Source organism: Sapajus apella, unplaced genomic scaffold (genome assembly GCF_009761245.1).
Source record: "Sapajus apella isolate SASKATOON/1434 unplaced genomic scaffold, GSC_monkey_1.0 scaffold23, whole genome shotgun sequence".
In the NCBI taxonomy this organism is placed as follows: domain Eukaryota; kingdom Metazoa; phylum Chordata; class Mammalia; order Primates; family Cebidae; genus Sapajus; species Sapajus apella.
In genome coordinates, this window is record NW_022436963.1 from 11,024,131 (window position 1) to 11,048,829 (window position 24,699).

Below are 24,699 nucleotides of genomic sequence, written 5' to 3' on the forward strand. Positions count from 1 at the left end.
TCAGGGCTATCTAAAAGACTATATACAAATCTCAAAAAAAGCAGACGTTAGTTTTTGTCTTTGTCCTAGAGAACATCCCTACATAGCAAAATCATGTACTCAGTGTCCATGAATCCTTCCTGATGCTCACAAACTGGTTTTATGTATTTATTGGCAACACAAATAGAAGCAGACTTAAAATAACATTATAAAAAGACCACAACACATTGCATACACATACTCAATTCAATAACTGCGATGTACAGAAACTCTTCCGGAAACCTTAGAACTTAAACTATTAGGTCGAGTTTCAAACACCTGCCACTATTGGAGCAATAAACTATTTTTGCCCAAATTCATATTCTCTCTCTTTTTCCTTCTTTCCTTCCTTCCTTCCTTCCTTCCTTCCTTCCTTCCTTCCTTTCTTCCTTCCTTCTTCTTTCCTTTTCTTTTCTTTCTTTCTTTCTTTTCTTTTCTTTTTTTCTTTCTTTCTTTTCTTCTTTTCTCTCTCTCTTTCTTTCACTGTGTTGTCCCTCATTTCTGCCATGACCTGTGAGTAAGTCAGGGCCCTTTGAGGAGTCTTACATAAAACCACTGCCTCTTGGGAGCTTGTCAAACTCTAAAGAGGTTTGACCATAGCAAAAACTAAACAAGGCATCCTACCTAGAACTTGGGGAAATTTTTTCAAAGTGGTCCCCACAAAGCTGACTCAAGTGGTGCAGAGGAGTGGGGAATGGGAGGGTGGGTTAGCCTTTCGGTTGGACAACATGTACTCTATTGATGAGTATGGCTCCAATAGAAGTCCAGAAGGCAAAGCTCTGGATTTGCCTTTGTGTTTTGGTATAAAGGGTTTTCAGCTACCTGGGCTCAAAGACTGGAATGATGAGCTTTCCATGCCCATGCACTCAGCTGATGAAAAAGGAATGCAGCAAGAGCAAGAAAATTAGTAGGAACCTTTTCATCAGGCTTCAGCCTTTTCTTACCCTAGAAAGAATTTCATTCAGCAGAGCTTAGCAAAGAGTCCATGAATGGGACCTCTGGGATGCCCCTTGAAATAGATTTAGATATTCACACATAGCCTGTCCTTTGGATAAGCCCACAAGTAGATTTTAGAACCACCTTCACCATAAATATCATGTCTTTTTATACCCTTACATTCTCTGTCCATCAGCCTCTTTTTTTGGCACACTGATTGCAAATCCTTAAGGTTTTCTTAGCAAGTGAAGAATGGTGGATAGGATGCTTCCCATTGCCCAGAAGCTTGTGTGCTTTATTGACATACTACTTAGTTTGAAAGCATCAGTTGAGTTTTCAGTCCTGAGGAAAAGGCATGGGAATACTTGTTATTCTAAGGACATTTTTAAAATTTAGTCTTGCAGTCGTTCTGTCCTTTAGGATGAGTCTTGTGCTCAAAGTCTGCCTCCTACTTAATGTATGAAGGCAGCTGTGGGATAATGGATAAGAATGTTATACTGCTGTTAGAATGGAAAAGAATGCTATACTGCTGTTACATTGTGAGTTTTTTACTTATTTATTTATTACATATTCTTACACAGAATTTGCTATACGCCACTTTCCTAGGTCTGGGGATATAGAACAAATATGAGAGTCATCCAGAGTTCTGTGGAGGAGGCTCACTTTAGTGAACAGAGGAATCTTTTCAGAAGAGTTAGAATTTCAGCTGAGACCCAAACTTTGAGAGAAAACCACCTAAGACAAGAATCAGGAACATTCCAGGCAGAGGAAAATAGCCAACGTAAAGGTACTGGGGCAGGAAAGAGCTTATTGTATTTGAGACATATAATGGAAAAGCAATAAAATAAAATGGAAATGTGGCAAGGAAAGAAGAAAATGAGACTTAAAGAAGTGGTGGGCGGTAGGTCCTAGAAATGTTTATATGCCATAGATGGGCATATGGGTTTTATTCAGTGTGTAGTAGGAAAACCATTAAAAGGTTTGAAGTAAGAAAATGATGAGCTCTAGCTGGCACCTTTCAGTAAGAATCTGGCTAAGATGTAGAGGACAAATTTAAGAAAACAAGCATGAAAAATGAGAGAAGGAGTGAAGAGGTTGCTACCAAGTCCAGCAAGAAATGATGGTGGTTTGGCCCAGGGGTGGTGATAGAGAAGCAAGAGCAGAGAGATGGATGGAGAGAGAAAGGGACAGTCCCTGAATCTGGAGATATACAGGGTAGATGGTAGATTTGGTGTGGGAGGAATCCCTATGTGTTAGCACAGTGGATGGGATAGGTACTCAAAAGTTTTCTTGGAAGTGAACTAAATTTGAAGTTTCAGTTGAATTTCAACTTTTGCCCTTTATACGCCTGTGGCCAAACCTTAACCTCTCTCGTGAAGATTGAAGAGAATGTTAGATCTCCAAGTCCTTTGTAAGTAGGTGTCTTAGTCCATTTTCTGCTGCCATCACAGAATTGGATCATTTCTAAAGAACAGAAATTTACTTGGTTCATGGTTCTGAAGACTGAGAAGTTCAAGGGCATGGTACTGACATCTGGTGAGGGTTATCCCTTGGAGAAAGGGTAGAAGGTAGAAGCAGGCACAGGAGACAGAGAGGGAAGTAGGCTGAACTTACCCTTTTATGAAGATCCCACTCCCATGATAACGGCATTAACTTCATTCAAAAGGACAGAGCCCTTGTGGCCTAATCGCCTTTTAAAGGTCCTACCTCTTAAGATTATTTAGGTGGAAATTAAATTTCAATGTGACTTTTGACAAAAACAGTCAAGCCAGAGCAATGGCCAACCACCCAGATGGAGGGGTCATCATGAGGTTGGACATTTCTGGAGATGTCAGTGTCCATATTGGTTTTACCAGGGGTTCTTAGTATTCACTGAGCAGGGCCTGGGCAGGTGACCAGGAAAACATTGCATTTTATTTCTGCCTCCACCCTGACTTTGAGCTGAACTCCCCATGGACCTTTCACAGGGCAGAAAAGCACTAACTCTCCTTGACCTTCTGTGATTGACTCTGGATGAGTTTGTCCAGAAACTTGTCAGTTCAGATGCTCATTTGGCTGATGGACAAGAAGCTTGTGGGAACCAGGCTGCTACCACAGACCCACCTCAGGAAAATCAAAGAGCAGCCAGGGGGCTTTTAGAGGCTTATTCATCATAGAGAGCATTTGGGTATATGGTTAATTATATTCTCTATTATGGATGCTAATTTGTGCTGGAAGCTGATACAGTGTGTGTTAGCATTTAGCTTTAGTTAATGAAGTTGGGTTCAGCATTCAATATATCACTGAGCTCACAATTTCGCCTCTTGGCTAGAACAACATGGTGTGGAAAACTGAGGGGTGATGGTGTTGGGGAAGAAGAAACATTCACACAGTGAGTTTCTTCCCTGTAACTCCAGAATGTCTTCAATACTGCATTGTGCTTGCACCATTTTAATGTGAGATAATTTTCAGTGGATAAAACCCTGGGAATGTGTTAAAAAAGAAGTATTGTTGTGATTACTTATTAGCATAATCAGAAAAAGCCCCTGTGTGGGCTCCAATGAGGCCAACTGGAGCCCTGTGGTTTCTTTTTTAAAAGTCCATATATTTTAAAAAGAAGAAAAGGATGCTGACATAAAAATGCATTCAGTGTGTTTCACTCAGCTCGGTACCTAAGTTAAATCATCGCTGATAACTTTAAAATACAGAGGATAAACAAACTTATGTTTGACCTTGGCAATAAAGAAAATCATCTATTTGCTCTGCTCCCGTTGGTGTTAAGAGAAGCTATGCATGTAAATCCCTGACACATCAATGAAATAATAAACTCCTGGGTGAGCCATTTAATTTCTCTTTCATAGCTACCTTTCATGTTGGGCTAAAAGAAGGGGGAGAAAACCAATGTCCTCTATAAAACAACTTAGGTTGACTCTGATTCTTAGGCATTCTTCCTTAGAGCCCAGATCCAGAGACTGGGAACCCAGAGGGTCTGAGAGGGAAGGAATTGAGCTGCCCACATGGGGACCACCACCAGAGACCCAAGCCTTGCAGAAACCCTGATTTGATAGCCTGCCTGAGTCCATTTGCCTCCCTCCCTCCCCCAACCGAGGCTTCCGTTGTACCTATCTGTCCTCTACTGGGAATTCATACAAACTCCAGCTGCTTTGGGATGTGTTATAGTCTTGATGGCTCAAGTAAGAGGCTACTTCTCCTTGAGTACTTACTGTATTAGTCCATTTTCATACTGCTAGAAATAAATATCCGAGACTGTGTAATTTATAAAGAAAAAGACGTTTAATGGACTCACAGGTCCACATGCCTAGGTAGGACCCACAATCATGATGTAAGGTAAAGGAGGACCAAAAGCATGTCTCACATGGCAGCAGGCAAGGGGAACTGCCCTTTATAAAACCAACACTCATGAAACTTATTCACAATAACTCATGAGGCTTATTCACTATCATGAGAACAGCACAGGAAAAGCACACCACCATGATTCAGTTTCCTCCCACTGGATCCCTCCTATGATACATGGGGATTATGGGAGCTACAATTCAAGATTAGATTTGGGTGGGGACATAGCCAAACGATATCACTTACTAAGTGCCAACCGCTCTGCTAGGCATTTGAAGGCAGTATCTCATTCAATCCTCACAAGAGACTTACTGAAGCCAGTGTTCCTAGGACTCCTGAACTGCAGATAAGAAAAATTGAAGGCACAGAGCTGGTAAGGGGAAGTGACTGTTAACTTACACCGATTCCAGAGTTTAATGTTCTGAATGAAGAGCTGGCAAACTTTTTCTCTGAAGGGCACAGAATACATATTTTTGCCCTGCCAGTCATTGTGGTGTTTGTTGGAATAACTCACCACTGTTGTTGTAGAGGGGAAGACAGCTACAGACAAAATACAAATAACACGTTCCACTAAAAATACATTTACAGAAAGGGTGTGTAATCAGATACGGCTGTCAGGTCCTCGTTTGCCAAACTCTGTTCCTAAATGGTTGTCCTTTTCACTTCCCCAGGCTCTTTGGTGAAGGGATCGGGCTTTGGAGTCTGACAGAGCCAGGTTCACATTCAGTCTCTGCCACTTACTTGCTGTGCTCTGTTCGAGAAATCTCTTAATCTCTGGGAGCTTGGTTGGTTTTTTTCCATCTGTGAAATTGGCAGAAGGCCAACCATACATGGTAGTTGTGAAAATCAAATGCAAAACCATGTGTGAAGTATGAAATACAGAGTTCAGCACTGGGATAGCTGTTGAACTGTGGACTCTGGCTCTTGAGAGGTGGTCTAACAAGGGTGCTCCTGCCGCTGGGAAGACAGCATCAGCGTAGGCCTGTCTTCAGCAGCTAAGCAGCCCTGGATCAGTCAGAGGAAGGTTCCGGGTCCATGCAGACTTCAGCTTTAGTCTTCAGTGTTCAATCCTTGTTTCTGCCTCCCTAAGAATACCTTGGTATCAGGGAACCAAAGTCAGGAGCTTACAATGGAAATTCAGGCCCCTGAGAACCAAGTGTACATGAGCTCCAACATTGAAGCACAAAGGAGGAAACCAAGACATTTTAAAAATGCTTTTAGAGATGGTAAGAGACACAAAGAGTCCCTCATTGTTTTATACTTGTAAAGAGACCCCTGCTGGATTCCCAGGTATAATGTGCAGTAAAAAGCTATAGAGTTACAACAAGGAGTTTGGTTCCATTGACTCACTTCCTTTTTTCCCCCACAGCCTCTGGCATAAAAACGCAAACCAGAGAGACGTTTTAGAATCCGCTTCTGCAGTGCTTTTTCTGTCTATCAGCTGCTGACAGTAGAAATACAAAGATGGTGACATGATACAATTGCTGTTAATATCTAAACTTCTGATATGATCATCCTAGAAGAACGACAGTCACCAGCTCTCTGCTCATGGCTCCCCAGGGCACAGAACACTAGGCAATTAAATGACAGAATTACTTTGAAATAATGTTAATGGTGCTGATGAGAACGTGAAGGACAGGCAGGCTGGGGTCCTAGCACAGGCTCAGGCAGACAGAGTAAGTAGGGTTGGGCGTGGTAGATTGTTTTGCGTAACAATAGTGTTATGCACATTTATCTCTTTTCCTTTACTGAGACAAGCAAAGAATGATTCATTCCTTTCTCTCCTGTCATTTGCTTAGTAGACTAAACCCAAAAAAGCATTTATATATTAGTTCACATAACTAAAAAAATCCAGAGGTATATGGTCCTCAGGAATAGCTGGATCCAGGAGCTCAAACCATGTTGTCAGGACTTAGTGTCTCTCTCTCTGTCTTTTCTATCTCTATATATCTCCCTCACTTCTGGAATAGATGGAAAAAAGTAGAAAGCACCAGGGGCAATAAAATCTTATAACCAAGGTATACAGCTAAGTGAGGGTGGTCAGAAGAATTTGCAGGCTAAGGAAGTGTTTGAGTTTGAAACTATAGCCTCCAAGGAGAGATCTGAGGCAGTGTGTTTGACCTGTGCCCTCTGAGCACTTACAGAAGAGCTTTCTGGGATCAGTTGCCATGAGGCAGTTTCCCGGGCTTCATCTCAGACCTACAGAATGTGATTCCCAGGAAAAGGCTTTTAGCTATGCATTTTTTTTTTTTAGCAAGTTCCCTCCAAATCTTGTACACACATCCATTTGGAACAGTCTTAGTTGTAGCAGCCTTTCATTCTACACAATTAATAAATGTAATCTGTGGGGCGGATAGTTTAAAACAAAAATTCAGAACACTGACTCTGGAAGGCTGTGGGACCCTCCTACTCTCCAAGTTCCTTGGGTAACATACACAGGCACTCTTGACTACAGGAGAATTCTGCTGAAGGCAGAGAGCCTCCCTGGGACCCTAAAAGGAGACAGTATTTTCTTTTTCATGTGACAGTGCGGAAAGCATGGAAATCTTCTGAAAAGCCCATCTCTAGCTGGCTTTTTCTCTGGATGATTTGCTTAGAGAAAAGAGCCTGGCAGATACTAAGGCCCCAGGACATTTCCATGAGCTCCTTTCATCCATCATTCTCGTCTTGGAAAGGGAAAGTGCAATGCCCCTAATTCATGTGCTTCTCAATCAATCTTCCTGCTACGCTAGATCCTAACATGGGATCTGTAGTCTACAGAGAGATGGCTGGGTCATCATTCTTGCTCTGCCCCTTGCAAACTGAGTGACCTTGAACAAGGTATTTAACACCTCTGAGTCTTAGTTTTCTCATAAGCAGCACCTGTCTCACTAGGTGGTGGATGCAAATTAAGAGAAAATGCATTAGAGGCCTTTAGCATAATGTCTGGCATCTAGTAAGTGCTCAATAAATATCAGCTACTATGATTTGGTTAGTTCTATTAGTACTTAATCTGTAATGTGCACAGACAGAAGAAATAAGATTTTAATATAAGAAGGCTATCAGCCTCTCACATCCTTTGCAAACGAATATTGGGTCAATAGAGCTGTGGAGAAAGGTTTGGCTTCTATCAGTTTCTCTGTTGGCTTTAATTACATATAATTACACGGAAGGGATAATGAATACTTAGTTCGTTTCCATCAGGGTCTCAGCAGAGCTTGGTAGTTAAGACCATGACCTTTGGTACAAGACAGACTTGGGTGTGAGCCTGGCTCTGTCACTAGTTCTATGATTTGGGGCGAGTTACTGAACCTTTCCAGCCTCAATTTACTAGTCTATAAAATGGGAAGACTACTAGGATTCATATCATTGTGTTCTTGTGAGGGCTAATTGTTGGAGGTAAACTGTCTGGCGTACTGTCTGCTCTGTGGAGAATGCCCTACCATCCATCACCACCTCATCATCTACACAGATACTTGTCAACAGAGCAATCTGTGCGTTTCTTAGACTTTACAAAAAGACAATTCAGTTGGGTGTGTCTTTTCCCCCATTTAAAATGGCTGTGCAATACGTCGTAAAATTTCTTACTCTGTACACTAATTATATCACCAAGGAGGGGCTCTACCCAGCTAGAAAGGAGAAGCTTGGGTTAGAAGAATGCAAGTAGGGGATTTAATGCCTTTCTGAGGTTACTGAAGACTATGAATAGTCTAGAATCCTTAGAGTTGAGAGTGAAGACTGCATTAAGAAACCCTCTTTCCTGGATTTATTTATCTTCCTTCTCTTTGTCTCCTTTCTTTCTCTCCCCTTCTCTTCTCTTTTCTTTCTTTAGATGGATATGGAGATGGAGACATAACGATCCCTCACTGCCTTTGAAATTGGGCCGAACCTTTTTTTTCTATAGCGGATGCTCGTAAAACACAAAAGTGCCCATTTGTTTCCTCCTGCTTATTCATTCTTGCAACAAAATAACAGGAAGATGGAGGGAGGCATTATCAAAGGCATTTCTGTTCAAAGGAAAAACTCCTCAACCATCACTATTACTGTTAGAAGTCCCTTTTGCTTCTTTGACAGCATAATCACTTTTCTCTCCTTGATTTTTGCCTGTATCCCTGAGGCACCCAAACATGAGATAGCTTTCCCTTTTTCAAGATGTGTCTGATGCACAGAACGCAGCAGAGGAAGCTCACGATGGCCCTGGAGCATGGCTAGGGCATGGCCAGGCCACACACAGCTGGGTTTGTGTTGCCCCTGGTGGGAGGTGTATCACTACTGGGGCACAGGAGGATTTTGGGAGGCCCATGGACAAGCATCCAAAAGACCAGCAGATCACAAGGTGAGAAGTTATTCCCTTTCCACTTCTCTCTCCAGCCTCAAGAGCAGGAGTCTGTCTGGTGTTAGGGTATTTTAATGCCTCTCTAACACTTACTAATGTCCCTCTGCAATAAAGTGAGAAGGCAAGCCTCTGAATTGGGCTTTCAGCAGGCAACAGTACCCAGCTAGAATTTAATAACTTTCTTTCATGGTATTCTTCCTTACAGATAGTGTCTACATTTATAGGAAGGGACACTGGTTTTCTATTTGCTGCAGTAATTGTGAGTTTCATTTTCACTGAAAATGTAAAAAAATAAAAATAAAAAATAAAAGATAAGTAAATAACATAGGTATTATGTATATATGGCAAAAGTGTTGAAGGTTGGGAAGACTGAGGAGGACTGAAGTGTGGGAAAACTGTCCTTGGTACAATGACAGACCTTTCCTCTTTTGGGCTTATTTCCAAAGTAGATCTACCTTCCCTTGAAGCCAGATGTCTAGATGCATTAGTTTGTGAGATTCTCTATGAATGCACAAAGACAAGCTCTCCAAAGGGAAAAGGAGGGTGCTAGGGAACATTTTAGCTTTAGTCTTCAGTCTTTAGCTAGCTTTATGAGAGAAAGAGGCCCACCGAGATGGGACTTTAGAGTTTGGTCAACTTGGGTTTACATCTCAGCCAGAAAGGTGGCGTTGTGGATTCCTGATTTATATCATCTGGATTCAAATGAAAGCTCTGACACCTACTAACTGGGGAACCAAGGGAAAGGGACACATCTTTCGTGCTGTAATTTTCCTATCTGTAAAATTGGATAATAATAGAATTTACTTATAGCGTTGTTGTGAAGATTGAATAAGTTAATAATATAGACAGACTGCTTGGAAAAAGTGCCTAGAACATAATCTCATGGTAAGTGCTCAATAAATATTAGGTGCCATCATTATTGTTGCTGTCATCGCCATCATCCACCACCACCACCACCTTGCGTGACATTCTCCCTGAGTCTCATGTTCCTTGTTTGTAAAGTCATGTTGGTACTACCTGCCTCAAAACGTCATTGGTGCATGAAGCTGATGCACAATAAATGCGAGCTCCATTCACTTCCCTTAAAAATAGAAGACATGTAAGGTGATGCAAACTCCCAAGGCTATGAGTCTCTAGCCTTTGTACCTTACTGAACTGTGAATGAAGCACCCCCACAATGAGGTTTATGAGTGGAGGCACCTATACACACCTATGCATGGAGTTACTGGTGACACTTGTTATCTAGTTGTGGGAAGCAGACATGCCAGTTGTAGGAGGCAGTCGTGAATGTCAGTTGTTCAAAGTGGCACTTTTGCCTTATAAGGAGGTTCAGCGACCAGTCAAGCCCTATTTATAGGATAATTTTGAGTAACCCATAACCATATTCCAGCTGGAGCATGGGTGAACTCCTTTTCCCTGAAGATCGACACATTAAAGTCTTTAGCACCTAAGACTAGTTCTAAACCCATGCTACTTCTCTTAGCTGAAGTTAGTACCATTTTATTAAGTTGGTAGTGAGCTGTAGCTGCCCCACTTTCCTATTGTTCATCTACTATCGATCTAAACTAATCACTTAATTAGCCCAGACAAGAAGGCTTCTGCAGTGTTAAATAACTCTAAAAACCTACTGGAGATGCTTGAGTGGCCTGATTGGATTTAACTCGCAGCTCATTACTTCTGGACTAAGATATGTTAAATACAGTACCTGAAAAACAAGCTGGATTCTGCATTGAGAACAAATTTTATTTACTTAAAAAAAAAATAATCCTTTAGGCCAGTGGTTTTCAAAGTGTGGTCCCTGACCCACCAGTGTCAGTGTTAGCTGGGAACTTGTCCATCCCTGGACCCACTGTAGACCTACTGAATCTGAAACTTGGGAAGTAGGGCCTTGCAATCAGTTTTGACAAGTATTTAAACATCAGTATCTTGGTGATACTGATGGAGGCAAAGGCATGAGAACCACTGTTTTAGACCGTCTTGCAAAGTTATGGCCTTATTTATTCTTTCTGGCAGTGAGAAGAAAAAGAATTAAAAAAGAAAATGAGTGAGGGGCAAGAAAGAAAATTAGAAAAGCAGGAGACAGGCCGGGCGCGGTGGCTCACGCCTGTGATCCCAGCACTTTGGGAGGCCGAGGCGGGTGGATCACGAGGTCAAGAGATCGAGACCATCCTGGTGAACACGGTAAAACCCCGTCTCTACTAAAAAAATACAAAAAATTAGCTTGGTATGGTGGCGCGTGCCTGTAATCCCAGCTACTCAGGAGGCTGAGGCAGGAGAATTGCCTGAACCCAGGAGGCAGAGGTTGCAGTGAGCCAAGACGGAGCCATTGCACTCCAGCCTGGGTAACGAGCGAAACTCCGTTTCAAAAAAAAAAAAAGAAAAAAGAAAAGCAGGAGGCCTGAGCAACCTGGATGGGAAGTTCATTTACTGAAGTATGACCCTGGACCAGCAGCACAGGACCCTTTTAGAATCTGGGAGCATTATTTGAAATCCATCCTTAGGAACCAGTCATACCAAAGGGAGGTGTTCACCCCAAGCCAGGGCAACAGGAAAAAATGCTCAGAGAGAGCCAAATCCTGCTGTGATGTCAGAAGATGAGAGGACAGTGGGACATTTGCAAGGAGAACTAAAGAGTCCAGGAAAGTCTCATTAGCTCCAGGCCTTCTCTGAGATGGGCACACAGAATGTATCCAACAAATGCTTATTGAACTGACAAAGATTGAGACATATCGAAATATAGAGACACTAAATTGAGTTTCCCCAGCTAATTCTAACGTGAGAAAGTAGGTATGTTTATTGGGCCTGGTCTGTAGGGAAAAACGAGAGTTAGCCCACAGGACATCTACTGTACTCACTCTTCCTGCCTTTTGAGAAACAGCTTGGTGTAGGGGAAAGGGCCAGGAGTTGATATATAGACAGGCATTCTTACTAGTGTCTGACCTTAAGCAAGCTACAAACTCGCTAAGCTTTAGTTTCCCTGTCTACAGAAAGAGAATAACAGTTATTTATAGATGATTTTGCTCAGCACTGAGCACCAGCACCTAGTCCATATAGTATTTGGCATACGATAGGTGTTGCATAAATATTTGTTAAATAAAAATTTTTTAAAGGGAGGAAGAAAAGAAGGAAATGTCGATTTTTATAAGACTTATTTAAAATAATGCTTTGAAAATTCTTTTCATAATGACTGGTACAGATATTCTTCAGTAGTATCCAGTATTCTGATGGTGAAGAGGATACACTGTGATGAGGAAGAAGAATAGATTTAGAAAAACATCTCCTCAGTGCCCAGAATAGACTCTATTGTCTTACTGAACCTAGGCCGGCTCGTTCCATTTCTCCACAGTTACTGCTCTTCCCATTCCTCCAGTTACTCTGTTCAGGCTGCTATAACAAAATGCTGTAAAGTGGGGGGCTTATAAACAACAGAAAATTATTTCTCACGTTCTGGAGGCTGCGAAGCCCAAGATCATGGTGCTGGTAGATTACATGTCAGGTGAGCACCTGTTTCCTGGTTCATAGATGGTGCCTTCTCACTGTGTCCTCACATGGTGGAAGAGGCAAGGCCAGCTGCTGGGCCTCTTTTATAAGATGGGCCTGCCATCCCATCTTATCACCTCCCAAAGGCCTTCGCTCCTCTTAATACTCTCATTGGTGATTAGGTTTTAACATAGGAATTATGGAGGGCAAGCAAACAGACCTTAGCAGTTTCTCTACTTTCCAGTTAGGCCTTAAGGGCCACCTCACTGCTGTTCCATGCATAGTAGGTAATAAAGATATTTTCAGGGCTGAAGTGACGACCTACATGGATGTGACCATGATTGAGGGTTGTCGGTCGTAGTCATAGTCGTCCCATGTAGGAATGATCTAGTTTTTATTCCTACAACTAAGAAGTTATATATTAATTATTTTACATCGTTTTATTTCCAGATTAGGTAATCATTAACCTGTTGATTAACATATTTGCTTCAGGGTAAAAGTAAGCATTTTTAGAAACAGCTTCCCTCTGCCCCCCCACCCACCCCACCCCCACCCCCACCATATGTTATTATACAAATGCCATTAGTTGCATTCACTTACGTGACTAAAGGGATGTTTTCACCTTGAGAATATTTGGATATCCCTTGCTTTTCTTTAACCATTCCCCCCTCTTTCTCTTTGTACATCAGTACAAAGGAGCAACTTGCCAACTTAATAGACCAGGAGAGAAATTGGGAATGGTAAATTTGCTGAGAGTCCATGGTTACAAATTCCTTTCCAAAGAACATGGGTTTTAGGGTTACACCTGAGTTCAAACCTCAGGTCCACCTATTACCAACTTTGTGACCTTGAGCAAGTTGCTAAATCTCTCTGAGTGTAAGTTTCCATCTACATTGTATGGGGATCTTGTATAAATTAAATAACATTTACAATTGTATCTACAACAAATATTTAACTAAAGTTCATTTCCTTCTTACCAGCATGTTGAGCCAGTATATTCAACGGATAGAGACTCCCAGAAGAAGTAGGCACATGACCAAACCTTAGTCTGATGGTTGGATTCAGGGAAGAATGAATGGGAGAGGTCTCTGTTCAGTAAAACACACAGCTCCTGGTCATCATCTGAAAGACTCGGTGGGGTTTAAAAGTATTGTTCTATAACTTTGTGTCAACTGTGGTGAAAGCAATGATGGGGAAAGGTCCTGTAAAGCTCCTGGCCAAAAATAGAGGATGATTCTTTTCCACAGTGTGGATTTTGGTGACAGGCATAACAGTAAAGATAGGAATGAGCAGAGAGGTGAAAAGTGAGAGCACATGGATAAATAGGAGACTCTTCTTTGGAATGTTGTCAGTACAAGGTAGGAGTAGCTGCCATGCTGCTTCTGTCTGACTAGCACAACAGAGGTGTGCTAATGGAAATGGATGTGCAAGCACACATCCAGTTACCCATTGCTGACCATAAAATTAGCAACTGTCCAGCCATTGTGCAAAAAAGAAACAGGTTAGTGGGTATTAGTGCCCAAGAGGAAAACAGAGAGAAGAAGGATTCTGCCAGGGACATTGTTCTGAATTAAGCATTGTTTTTCATTGCTTTTGGTATTTTCTCCATGCAGACCAGGCTCACTTTAGCAAATAGAGTAATTGTTGGCTTTTCCCATATTGGTATTATTAGGCTTTGTTCAGTTCTTGAAACTGTTACAGGAAAGGGGTCCTAATCCAGACCCCAAGAGAGGGTTCTTGGATCTCGCACAAGAAAGAATTCAGGGCGAGTTCATAAAGTGAAAGCAAGTTTACTAGGAAAGCAAAGGAATGAAGAATGGCTACTCCATAGACAGAGCAGCCCCAAGGGCTGCTGGCTGCCCATTTTTATGGTTATTTCTTGATGAGATGCTAAACAAGGGGTGGATTATTCATGCCTCCCCGTTTTAGGCAATATAGGGTACCTTCTTGACAGTGCCATGGCATTTGTAAACTGTCATGTTACTGGTGGGAGAGCAGCAGTGAGGATGACCAGAGATCACCCTCATTACCATCTTGGTTTTGGTGAGTTTTAGCTGGCGTGTTTAACACAACCTGTTTTTATCAGCAAGGTCTTTATAACCTGTATCTTGTGCTCACCCCCAATCTCATCCTGTAACTTAGAGAGCCTTAACCATCTGGGAATGCAGCCCAGTAGGTTTCAGCCTTATTTTACCCTATGTAATAATGAGCTCTTACTCAAGGTGGAGTTGCTCTGGTTCACACATCTCTGAAAAAAATATCTCCTAAAAGGCTCTAGAAACAGTTTGTGTTTACAGTGGCCTCATGGGGTCAGCATGGAAATAAAGTGCTTTAGGCTGGCATTCCCCACCTGCAGCCTCCACAGCCTCCAAACCATGTCAGAATTATCAGAAGGGGCTGAAATGAGAAAATCCATGGATTGATAGGTAGAAATGAAGCTCTTGCAGGGTTTTAGTTGCATAGACAAAATGGAAAAAAAAGAAAACCTGCAAGTAGGCTTTTGCAGTATGACTCAACTAACTGTTCCATGTGACCAACTGATTATTCATTTCTTCCATTCAAAGCCAAACAGTGAAATGTACAATCATCCCTGGAGGCAGGGGCCAGGCATTCTGGTGACATTTGCCCTTATGACCTGAGACAGGATCAGTGTTTGGCATCCTGGGTATAAGAAGAATTGTTACTTTTAGGGCTCTTCTCTGGGTCACAAATCAGTAACCCTCTAGCGGAGGGAAGATTACCAGTACTTACCATCTTCTTTCACTAGCATTTTCTCTACTGAGCACATCCTGTTCAGACTGCAGTGCTTTCTGTCTTCAGCTAAGAGAGAAACAGCTTAGACCAGGCTTGGAAACTAGCGGGCTTTCCAGTCTCAAGGAAGCAGCAACAATCATTCCCCAATAACCAGGGCTTTGGCAAAGACATGTAATAAGATTTTAAACAAGATGCCGTTGAGTTCTACTCGGTCTATTGTCTTATAGCAGATCAAAGCCATCCAATGCCGAATGCCTGAAGTAGCTGGTTGAATGGTGGCTCTCAAGAATGATATGTCTGCGTCAAATCCCTGAAATCTGTGAATGTGATATTATTTAGAAAAGAGGAGTTTGCAGATATAATGAAGTAAAAGATATTGAGATCACCAACCTGGATTATTCAAGTGGGCCCTGAATCCAATGACAAGCGTTTTTATAAGAGTCACCCAGAGGAGGGAGACATGGAGTGAGGGGGAGGAAAGTGAAAGCAGACAGAGACCAGCAAGATTCCAGGGAATGCCAAGGATCATCAGCCCCCAGCAGCAGCCAGCAAAGAGGCATGGAATGGGTGCTGCCCCAGAACCTCTGGAGGGAGCATGACCTTGTTGGATTTTGGATTTCTGTTCTCCAGAACTGTGAGAGAATAAACTTCCATTTGTGGTCATTTGCTACAGGCAGACACAGGAAACTGATATACCACATGTTGGTGATGGAACTGGGGTCTAGGAATGGCCCATAAGCCTAAAGAGATTCTCAAAGAGGTTTTGGGTGAAGAAAAATCCTGGTTTTGTTCTTTGTAGCCGTGCGATAGATGTGTTTTATTTTCCTGTGTAAACTCTAATCCCCACATTTATTCATATAACAGAGGAAAGAAAGAGCCCACTGCCGTCATCTTTGACTATTGTGGGCAAGGGACATGCTTCCTAGCATTCCTTACACTCCTGCCACTCAATCAGCTCAATCCAAAAGGTCCCGTCACTGCATTGCATGCTTGCTTTCTTCCTGAAGCTAATTTTGCCATTTCAAGCTCTCTGAACTTTGCTTCTCTGCACTGAGGGAGGAGAAGAATATAACCAAGGAAAGGTTGTGCATTTCTTGATCTATTATGTTACCTACCAAAATGGAAACTCTACATCTTAGCCTCAACAAACCGTTGGTTTATAGGAAGCACACTAATTCTAAGAGATCCACTTCCTGAGTTGTGCCTTTCAAAGGTTGTAAGATATCAATCTTTAAGTTAGCACAGGCTAAATATTTTAACTACCATTTTATTTCCATCCAGGCCAAGGGACAATTTAGGAAAGGTTCTATTCCAAGTACATAGCCAAGGAAGTGTGGAAAAGCTGTTGATGTCACTGTTTTGAAGTTAGCCTGTCGGTCATCATGATTGAAACATAACCCCAATGGCTTCCACAAGCGTAATAAAATGCTTTGCAAAAGGTTGCAGAATTGCAGGATGTAATAAAGTCTGCTTAGCTTCATTTCCAATGCTGCAAAGTTCTAGAGAACGAGACCCATTTCCTTATGCCTTGGGATTTGTTCAAGTTACTTTCATGCCTGGAAATGACGGAACATAAAAACAGACATTTAGTTAGAACCAGTAGTATCTTCTGAGTCATGGCAATAAACAAAACATAAGTTTGTTTACTGCTAATCTGTTAGATTGCCGTTAGCACTTTACAAGAGGGCCTGTTGATAGGGACAAATTACATAAATAGATGGAGTGCAGCCCTGCCGATGCCTGCAGTCACTCTCTGGATTCACATATTTTCTGTGGCCTCTGCCTACTGCCCTTTTCACCAGAGGTCAGTGGCATGGTCTCTTAAGAGCGTTTGTTATAGACACAAGGCTTGCCTAGAAACAAGCCAATTCAGGTCTGTATTAATTAGATGAACATAGGTTCCCAAACACCCACTGTCAGAATTCCCTGCTGACCCCTGGTTAAAAACAGATTTCTGGGCTCTGTCTCCTACCTGACGACTTGGTAGGTCTGAATAAAGGCCCAGGAATCTGTGTTTCTTAACAGGTTCTCCACTTGAATCTGAGGTGCTCAGTCCCTAGATTGGAGGAACTGCTGAGGTGCTGTGCAGGAGGCAGAATGAGCTTTGCTTCAAGGCCAGGATACCTTAGGGTCTGGTATCTTAGGCCAGGCCTAAAACAATTTCCACTCATAAAATGGGAACATAGGGAGAAAGTCCTTTAATCTTATTTTGCAAGAAAATGAGAAAATTCCTTGGTGGTATCGTAGTATAGTGGCTCAGCTCCAAATCCGGGAGAGCATGGAAATGCTTCTCAGGGCTCTGCCCCCACCCTCGCTGTTGGAGGCTTAGCTTCCGGGCCTCAATCATTGCTATCAGTAAAATGAGTGTGATGAGGAACTGGGCTACCTGGAACTATAAGTTTGTAGGACATTGAAAGCAGAGTATCATAGGAAAGAGAAAATTAAATAGGAGGGAAAGAAAAATGAGGACTTCCTGGGCTATATTTTATAAAGTTTGGGAAAGATTACCAAAAAGGGTGCTAGGGGAATGTTTGGGGTAGCTACTGAGGACTAAGCTCTGATTTTTTAAATCTTGCCCACATTCCTACCTAATAGGTCTGAGAAGTCATGCCCTACAAACCACAAATTCTCATCACATGGGTTTTATTTAATCCTATATATTGTGACTGACTTCCCAATATGACTCTGGCATAACATTATGTGATAAAGAAGAAAATCAAAATATTTTACCCCTAAACATGTTTCTTTGCCGTATCTTGAAATGGCCCTGTAAGGCCATCCTTTGTGGGGGGAAAAGTGCATCTGTAAAGAATCTCTGTTAACATAGCTAGATCTTTTTCTTCTAGGCCCTCTCATTCTTGAAGAGATTAACTGAGACTCTAGCACCCTTTAAAGGTCTGAATAGGAACATTTGTCATCTATTCTAAGGGCAGCCACTATAAGACTTAGTCTCCACAATCTTTTATTTAACCTGAACATTTCCTTTCTATTAATCCAAGGTCTTTGGACAAACTCAACCAATTGTCAACCAGAAAATGTTTAAATTTACCTATAGCCTGGAAGCTTCCCCCCACAGCCCCCCTGCCAATTGTCCCGCCTTTCTGGACCAAACTAATGTATTTCTCAAAAGTATTTGATTGATGTCTCGTGCCTCCTTGAAATGTATAAAACCAAGCTACACCCCAGCCACCATGCACGTATGTTCTCAGGCTCCCCTGAGGGCTGTGTCTTGGGTCATGATCACTCATACCTGGCTCAGAATAAATCCTTTTTAATATTTTACAGTTTGACTCTTTTTGTTAACACTGCCATGGGTGTGCTACATGAGGAGATTTTTGAGAAACATTATTGAGAAACACAAATAAACTTCCCCTACATTGTTTTCAAGAGATTTCAGTGAAGATTTACATTGCTTTTCAATTACTGTTTGCTGTTTGTAGCTTTGAGTGCAGTGCTACAGGCACAGACCTGGGAAGCAGAGCAGTGAAGACCCAGTTCCCTGCTCATTTTCGTTCAGAACCCAAGGTGAGCCCATTCAAACCCACCTTGGTGAGGACACACCAGCACCCACTTTAGCCTATCATACGTGGAGATTTTTCTGTGTCTAGTACTACACTTTTCTTACAAATTAATAACAAAGTCAGAGGTCAAAAGGCAGGGGATCCCTTTGGAATTCTAGCTGGTCCCTTGTGGGATCCAGAACACAGAGGCCAAATCACTTCTGCTTCTAACCTGTATCAAGAGGCCTCACTGAGGCCTGTGAGTTAGGGCTGGAGAGTGGGGTATATGCACCAGTCAGTTTGCCCCCCGGAGAAGGGGACCTTTCTCATTCCTATATGGCATTGGGATGACCCGCTGTTCTGCCAGCACCACCCACCTTGTCTAGAGAGGCAGGTCATCTTCTGATCATTCATCATGGCCCTTGTCCTTGAACAATTATTGACTTTGAGTCAGAAGCACCTGTGTAGGCCTGAAAATGGATGTGCCCTTTCTTTTCCTCCTTCTCACTTGTCTTGGGCAGATTTATGTCTTAGGAAAAGTTTCCCTCGGTTCTATTTTTGGTCTTCTGAACGCTGTGGCCCCATGTTCCTTCCCACCCTGACTCTGTCCAGCACCATCCCTATAATTTCCGAATCTCTGTGGATGCCTCTATCTGTGCCTGGGGAGGCCTCTGTCAGTCTACTTGCAATGCTTCTGTGGCTCCTGTCTCTCGCAGCTTTGGCCTGCTTCTTAAAGCTCTGCCTTCAGCCGTTTCATTTCCCCAACCAGCCTGGAGGCTTGTGGGAAGCAGAGTCTGCCTTTCATGACCAAGTTTACTGGGTGAGTATGGCAGACTTTGAGGAGTAAAGGTTCGAGTCTGAAGTCTAGCTGCATCGTTTACCAGCTGTGTGTCTCTAGGCAATGCGAACACACCTTGCGGGGGCTGTCGAGAGAACTAGATGGGTTAATACACACACAGCACTTAAGGCCATGCCTAGCACATTATTATGCTCACTGAATGACAGCCTCTGTTATTATCATCGTCACTAATTCTTCGTGTTCCATTACCAGCAAGACTCATGAGTGTTAATGCAAGTGAAAAGTCAGTATTTGGCGATGCGGTGGGATTCTGCCTCATTACTGGAGATGGTGCATCTGGGCAGTGCATGTGTCTTCCCATCTTCTAGCTGGATTCCTCATACAATGTGTCCTTCATATAGCTAGTTTCCTTCTATATCACCTCTGGAATAAACAGTGGTGCTGTTCAGTGTTATCTGGGCATAGCAACAAAAGGATTTACTGAAATGCAATTAAGGCTCTAAGGAGGCACAAAGAGGGCCCTGAAAACAGGTGATTAGCCATATCCTCAAGGTGCTCTCAACCCATTTTGGGAAATACTTCACACAGAGTGAAGCAAGGTAGTAGACTATCAGGTGTCAGGTGAGAGTCTAGAACATGCGGGCTTCTGGAGTTCAGGGGACAAAGAGGGCAGGAGCCCCAAATGCCAAAAGTTTGATCTCTATGAACATATATGCTTTGCAACTTTCAATTATTTCTAAGTTTCTAATAACCTACTAGTAGATTAACTGCCCCTCTGTCTCCATCCTTAAGAGCATGCTTGAGAAATAATAGGTAGCAAGTACTACAAACCTACTATCAGGGGTTTGTTTTATAGAGTAGTGAATGATGGCAGAAGGGTGAGCCCTATTGCTGTGGACAGTAGAGGAGATTTTTGGAGAGGGCAGCTTTGAATTTAGAAGAAAAATGAAAATGTCTGATAGAGGAACTTCAGGTTTTGTGTAAGATTTGCTGTGAGTTGTGGGCTATAACTTTCTCATCCATCTCTCCCTGAAACCTACAGGAAAGTCTTTGAAGTTGGTTTGTGTTTTATTGTATGACTTAGTGGACACAGAGTAAAAGCAGAAGTACCAAAGAGGTCCCAGCTTGCGTTGGAACTGAACCACACTGACTTCTCCTTGAACGTGCAGGTGTCATCTGGCCCTATCCTGTCTTTCCCCACCACCTCTGTGTGCATTCAAGCCAACACTCACCTTTCTACAAAGTGTGTAGATGAAGGAGTCTCCCACCTGTCACTCCCTTCCCCTAGACTTCCACAGACCTAGAGGAAGACAGCCTCTCTGCTTTGAAGCTAAGAAAATAGATCAATGTCTGTGTCTTCTGTAGGTGAGCCTGGATGGGAGCTGCCCATAGTCAATCTAACTTGATAGGGTGAAAAAGGAAGTGTTGGGACCACAAAAGCTCAGCAGGCCTTTGCCTTCCTCCTGTTGCCTTGAGGTAATGCTTCTCACCTTGCCTGCTTATTGGAATCGCCTGGGGAGGTTAGAAAAAAAAATGCCAAGCTGCCATCCTGCCCCCAGAGCTTCTGAGCTAACTGGTCTGGAGTGTGGCCTGAGCCTCTGGAGGGAAATCATTGACTGTGAGGGTGATGAGCTACAAGCCTATCTCCCCTTTGACCCTGGTACAAAATATGCTCCCAATGTAATGCCCCAAGTGCTCCAAAGCAATTCAGATGCAGTAGGTTTCAGTTGCAAATACTTAGTTCAACTAAGGTTGTCTGTTGTTAGTACTCTTAGCAGAACCATGTGAATAGGACAATGTCCTTTGAGGGTGTTGCTCCTTGCCCATGATGATTAATAAAATGGCCTGTTTTGAGTCCATGCAAGGATTGACACAGACATGGTTTTAAAACGAAGTAACCACACTCACTAATAAAGCCGCAAACATAAAACTCGTTTTTAACAACTCTCTTCTTTTAAAAGTACCTCTTGTTCATTTCTAGCAGGCTAGAGATACAGGCTGAGGCAACCACAGAAAGTCATTCTGCTCACACCAAAAACAAGGTGAGCAATTTTCCAAGGGCAGGCACCCCTGACCTCTGCTTTTCAGCTTTTTCTTAATAAACTGGTCTCAGAAATTGGACCACAGAAGCTGCTAGTGGCAATCTCTTACAGTAAGTGAGTAAAGGGAAGCTGAGGGAGAAGCGGCAAGGATCGGAGAGCCGCTCTGATGAGTATCTCTGAGGCGATGCAATTATACTTCCATCTAGAGATAAGAAGGGGTTACCCCCAAGTGCAGCAGCCCAAAACTCAGCAGTGTGCAGTTGGACTCAGAATAACAGAGCAACTGCCCAGTGAGCTTTGTAACTTAAAACTATTCCTCCATGGCACGTTGTACATGATAATTAATAACATAACTTCCTGCAATGAGAAAGTGTGAATCAATTTCCCGTTAAACAGGATCTGTTTCCCAATCCAGTGTGCTTGCCTCCTTGAGGGCACAGAATGGAGAAAACAGCGCTGGACACCATGTGGCCAGTCCTTTCAGGAGGGGAGGTGCAGACAGACATCTGTTCTGTGGTGAGGTGGAGGTTCACCGGTAACTGTGGTCGCTCTATAGCAACCAGACTCAGCCTTGTCAGTTTTCCCTTTGAAGGGATTAAATTCAACATGAAGAACAGCAAGTGTAAGAAAAGATTATCCCAAAGCTTGTGCTTGGGCGTGAGTGACCGCAGCCGCAGGGCTTACTACCTCCTGGCAAATGAAACTGCTGATACTTTGGTGCAGAACCAGGCAAACCCACCCCTGGAAAACTTCCGCTACTACTGGGGCATCCCTTTGCTCCCCGCTTGAAGCCAGCGAAGCCGCTGTCTTCTGTGTTTCCTCCAATTACATCCATTCCCTATGCCTGTGCCTAACCAGGACCACGCCCTCAAAAACTTTCTCCTCCTGATGGGCTTACGAAGGATGAGCTTTATTTGTCTCTAAATCTTCAGCTGATATTACTCCTCTCTGCAACACAGTTGAAATGAAAAAGGATTACTTTATATTTACTTGCATTTTTTATGAGAAAAACTAATTTTCAGAAAGAAAGTTCCTACCCTGTGAAACACTTTCCCTTCCTTCAAGCCCTCTGAAGGGGCAAAAGCAAACCTAAAAGGAATACATGCTTTGTCATTTGCTTTCTCTGACAGCTGCTTCTTATCATGTTTTTGAGGGTGACCTTCCTTCAGCATATTCCTTAGCTCTAAGTTGTACTCTCCTTTTATAATGGAATTTAGAGCCAAGCATGGAGCAGGCTACCTTTGATAATTAATGGCTCTGTGAGTTTGCTGAGCGTGTGATTTAATTAATGGCACTTGCGTTTGGAGTGTGTACAACTCTGTAGTTGAATAAAAGGCATATTTGCTGAAGAATTATAGACATATACTCAAGGATAGTAACACTGAGAATTTGTCAGGGTTCAACACATTTAACAGCCTAATGGGGTTTTTTTTCTTCTCCATCATTTAAAGGTACTGAATTGGTGTAATTCTGTTCTTGTGCCTTTTATATAAGCTCATACTACCATCTGAGAAAATCTGTCGGCTACTGGATAAAAGTCTATTACCTGGAGCAGGACCTTTCATAAAAACAAAAAGATGAAACCTTTAATACTATATTTTGAGTATGAAATTGATGGTCAGATAAGTTATAGTCTACTTCAGTTCCTCACAAATAGGCTAACCTGAATTATGTTCAAGTTCTCCTTGGGACCAAAAGATCATGGGTTGAAACCACACAGTTGAAAGCTAGTAAAAACAGAGAGTATCTCACACGATCTTGCTTTTCCTGAGACTGCAGTCTTAGAATGGAATGTGTATTGTGGCAAGACAGAAATGCACATATACAAATGCCTTCTAAATATCCTGTACAGAGGCATCAGCAGGTGAATCTCTATGGACTGGTCTCTATGTGTTCAGTAAGAGATCGAAAATATAAAAGGTCTAGTATTAAGCTGCGTTGTTTCTAGGCTTTGTCATTCTGTGTGTCTGGGCAAGTTTTATACCCTCTCTGGGCCACAGTTGTTCCTTTGCCAAGCAATAGGTTGAACCATGTGCTCTTTAAACTCCTTTCCCACCTAAAAAGGCTCAAAATCTCTAATTTTTCCAACAAGGGACACGAAGCCCACTATCCCTGTGACAGGAAAGTTAGTTGACTGCTTACTTTGCGGACCTGAGGTTTATTTTTTCCCAGAAGGAACCTATGAGTTTATGAAGAGCCATATCAATGTGCCCTGCAAGAGGGCCAGAAGGCTAGCCGATTCTCTGAACCCCAGCCAGATGGTCCAGGAGATAAGAACTACAGCTAGGGGTCTGTTTTCTTACCTCCCACTGGAGACCCCACTGACAGAAGACACTGGTTAAAGCATAGAAGGGAAAAAAAAGTACTCCTGTAGGCTGGGCACCTAAGGAAGGCCTTTCTGAGCAGGTGACATTTCAGTTAAATCCTGAACGGAAGAAGGAAAGAAGGGAGGACACTCCGGGCAGAAGGGGACTAGAAGTGCAAAGGCCCTGAGATGGGCCATGTTTGATGTGATTCAGTAATAGCGAGGTAGCGGGAAGGCTAGAACCAAGAACCTGAGGGGTTGCCATGGGAGATGAGACTGGGCTTGATTCTAAGTCCTTTACTGTGGTGTGCAAGGCGTCATGTAATCAGGCCCTGGCTGACTCCCCAGAGTGTGGAGGTAGAGCATGATCAGGCTTCCCATTTGAAAGGATTGTAATCTTAACCCATTTTCTATTTTAACATGTTCATTCTCTTATATGACCTTAGGTGAGTTTGAGGGTATAGACATATATTTTAAGAGTGACAGTCAACAGCTGATGTATAATATTCTATATAAATATATTTAGCCGCAGTATCATAAAGTCTTGCCCAGAACCAAGAGTTTTACTAGGTTTTGCTAAAGATATTTTTCTTTTACATTGTTGTACTACTTTTATTTTCCATTGAATCTTTTTCTTTAAAAGGATGAAAGAAATTAAAACTAACCACACACAAGATCTCCCACCTGAAAATGTAAAAAGTGTCCTGATAGATTTTCGAGAGGAGGGTAATAAAGCAAAACTTTGATAAGGGTATCAAAGAGAAATGAGGATACACTGCATGAGGCATGTTTCTTATTCTGAAGTCATGGCTCCAGAATCTGCAGGAACCACAAGAGATTGGCTGAGAAGTCGGAGGCAGAGTTCTAACAGCAGCCCAGGGCTCCATAGTGCCAAGATGGGCCCTCTGCCTGTTAGAAGGGAAAGCTTCTGTTTCCCTTAGTGATGACTCTGGCTTATCATTTCTAATTTAACAGAAAAAAATGATTCAACCAATATCATGCACTCCTACGTCTTCAAAGCAATACGACACCATCAATTTGCAGGTTAAAGTGCCACCGGTTCTAAACTTTTTGCGAGCTTCACGGGAGCAAGATGTGGAGCTTTAGCAGGGGAAAACTGGTAAGAACATCTAATTACATTCAAAGTCATTTTTGCCTGTCTTAAAGGAATGAAAATGATCTGCCGGTTTTTATAGACCTTCTTGACCTAAAGATAT

The 24,699-nt window shown here is 42.6% G+C and overlaps 1 protein-coding gene across 1 annotated transcript in view; it reads right to left on the reverse strand.

Annotated features, from left to right (window-relative positions):
- Positions 1-16,087: 16,087 nt before the first annotated feature.
- FHIT (fragile histidine triad diadenosine triphosphatase) overlaps positions 16,088-24,699 on the reverse strand; it is a 1,501,749-nt gene continuing 1,493,137 nt past the window's right edge. Inside the window, exon 10 of the mRNA XM_032289593.1 lies at positions 16,088-16,392. The gene's annotated coding sequence lies outside the window, so the exon portion shown is untranslated. The remainder of the gene's footprint in view (positions 16,393-24,699) is intronic.